Source organism: Galeopterus variegatus, unplaced genomic scaffold (genome assembly GCF_000696425.1).
Source record: "Galeopterus variegatus unplaced genomic scaffold, G_variegatus-3.0.2 Scaffold11187, whole genome shotgun sequence".
NCBI classification, from domain to species: domain Eukaryota; kingdom Metazoa; phylum Chordata; class Mammalia; order Dermoptera; family Cynocephalidae; genus Galeopterus; species Galeopterus variegatus.
The window spans coordinates 33,396-36,567 of NW_007737298.1; the positions used below are offsets into that span (position 1 = coordinate 33,396).

The 3,172-nt window shown below is 42.3% G+C and overlaps 1 pseudogene; it reads right to left on the reverse strand.

Annotated features, from left to right (window-relative positions):
- Positions 1-3,172, reverse strand: part of LOC103610462 — a 20,343-nt pseudogene that overhangs the window by 14,055 nt on the left and 3,116 nt on the right.

A 3,172-nucleotide genomic window follows, 5' to 3' on the forward strand; every position in this document is an offset into this window, starting at 1 on the left:
ATCTCTTTACCCATCTGCCATATCATTAGAATAGTCAGATTTACACAGGCACGCCAGGGGGGACACCAGGCTGCTATAAGCACATCCCCTCTGCATCTTTTTCTTGGGGAAAACAAAGAGCTTAGTGAGTTCATATTTTTATCATTTCATGGAGGAGGAAGTGAAAACATTCATGGTTTCCTTCAGCAGATCAGTGTTTTAGCTTTCAGTAAAAGTGGGATAGATCAGAAGTAAGATACAATTTTATATTTTCTTGATCTCGATTACTTTCTCAGGCTCACGGGAGAAATAATTGTTGACTTTTGATAATAGGTCATTAACTATTATAAATCTATATTTATCTTTACTTGGTGACAAGTCTTCTGCTAACTGTGTTTTTCACCACCTGCTTATTCATTCATTTGGACCACATACTTCTCGGGTTTGTGTTAGCATAATTGAAATATAACACAGCACTTCACAACCACCATTAATATGCTTGTTATAATCTCTCCACTTACTAGCTTACTAGTCACCCAAAATCTTCTCTTCTTTATTTGAATTTTATTTTCACAAGTGCATTAAACTCCTCCTTCAAAAGGGAACATCTATTAAGGTATGGATATATGGACAAAATGTTCCAACAGATAATCTAAATGATGCGTCTAGTCATGCCCTAAAGTTTAGAAATCACCTTCATTTATTTAGAATTATTTTCTCCTTCTCAGATTTTATGTATTATTCTAATTCTGTCAAATCATTTTCAACCATGAAATGAAATTGCCCATATATACATATTTATATAAATTCTCAAGTTTCTATTATTTGTATTATTATTTTGAGATGACATAGAAAATTAAACCTTGAGATAAATAAGTAACTCATTGTTCACAGTCTTTGGGGGGAAATACTAAAATGTGTGATCTCACATTTCATAGGAATGTTTAAACTCAGCTCCATCTAATTTTAGTTTTAGTATTCCATTGTGTAGATATACCACATTTTCCGTATCCACTCATCCGATGATGGACATTTGGGCTGATTCCAGCTCTTGGCTATTGTGAAGAGTGCTGCAATGAACATTGGGGAACAGGTATACCTTCGACTTGATGATTTCCATTCCTCTGGATATATTCCCAGCAGTGGGATAGCTGGGTCATATGGTAGATCTATCTTCAGCTGTTTGAGGAAACTCCAAACCATTTTCCATAGGGGTTGCACCATTTTGCATTCCCACCAACAATGTATGAGAGTTCCTTTTCCTCCGCAACCACGCCAGCATTTATCGTTCAGAGTCTTTTGGATTTTAGCCATCCTTTTATTCTGAACAAAATGCAGTTTTTTCTTTAATCTGAGTTTCTTCCACAGACAGAATCTGTTCCATTGTCAGTAAATTTTGCCGTGACTCCCCCTCTCCTCTCCATTCAAGTCTATTTGGAAAGAGGTAAAAATAGCGACGCTGCCACTGAGTCAGAAACGGGTTTCCCAGTTTCGGCATGTACCCATGCACAATACAGTCTTTTCCCAGGGCGTAATCTTCTTCGTGGCCAAGTTGCTTATTTTTAGCTCTCTTCCTGGCCTCGATTTTATCCGTCTCTGCATTTACTGCTTCATAAACTGTTTCTGCTACGTCCTGCTGCCAGCGTTCAGAGATGACCAAAGGGAAGTTCTTGTAGAGTTCTTGGTCGCAATCAAGGAGCTTAATGCCTTTGGTATCCTCTTCGTCAAACGAGCCGATATCAAAGGCATCTGCAGCAGTGACTTCGCCCCGGGAAAAATCAGGGGTGGCGGGTACTTTTGTAAGTAGACATGCTGCCAGGCGATGCCTTTGAAAAAGCCGTGCTTGTTTACTTCCTGTGCCTCGCCTCCTTGACAGCCCAGCCGCTGACTAACGTCTCCCTGGAGCAAGCCCTCCAAAAGGGACTTTAGTCCAGGGGAGAAGGTATCTGGAAGTTCCACATTCACGGTAAGGGTCATTCGGTCTATCTCATGCTTATCTTTGGTTTGATATTGTCTGAAAGGGCTGTGACCTCTCAGAAGTTTGAAGAGCATGCAGCCCAGGGAGAACCGGTCGGCACTGCTGTCATACGCAGTCCCCTTCTGCAGCACCTCGGGAGCCATGTACCCATGGGTGCCAACACTTGCATGTGGCTTCTTTTTGGAAAAATCACAGGCAAGACCGAGATCTGACATCCTTACATGTCCGTGTTCCTCCAAGAGGATATTTGCAGGCTTCAAGTCTCTGTATACAACAAACCGATTATGCGTGTGTTCCAGCCCCAGGATGATTTCAGTGGCATAAAATCGCATCTCCTTCTCCGAAAACACCCCATGCTGTGAAAGGTGACAGTGCAAATCGCCCCCGTTCATCAGATCCAGGATGAAGCAGAGTTTATCTGCAGTATGGAAGGTATAGGTCATATAAACAATGAAAGGACAGTCTCCTGTACTGACAAGAGACAGCATAACCCTTTCATTTACGGCTAACGTTTCTCCTCGTTTCATCTTGACCCTCTTCTTATCTAAGCATTTCATTGCATACATTTTTCCAGTGTCTGCTTTCCTGCAACCATATACTTCACCAAATCCTCCTCGGCCAATAATCCTATGTACACTGAAATCATTCGTGATCAAATGGATAGTTAATTCTACGTTTTTCCACTGACAAAATCTAGTGAACTTGTCACTTTCCATAAATTTTTGGAAAATGTCACCTCGAAGACTTTCACAATTTTCTTCTATGTATGGCTGGAAAGGATGAAAAAGAAATTCCACACTGAAAAAGAGTCGATGTTACTTGTTTCTTGGAGAGATGACTTTGTACGTGTTCCACAGCTTGCTTTGAGAATGGATGTGAACAGGAAAGGAGCTCCTTCATGATACAGGCATCATCAACTTGCTGACTTCTACAAAGGCGGTCTTCCTCATTATCAAGCTTTTCATATTCTTCTATCAATTTTCTGATTGAAAATCTTGTCAAAGGTTATTTCATTTCTCTGTTCCAGATACTTTTGCATCACACTCCGGACACTGGGCTCGGGCAGGACGATCCTCTTGCTGGCGCTGGCGGCCGGGGTCGCCTTGCTCTTCTCCATCGCCATCAGGTAGCTGACATCGGCCAGCACGACCTCCAGGTCCGCCACGTTGGCGAGCGGCGGCGGCTCCTGGGGACCGGGACGGGACACGCTCCCGC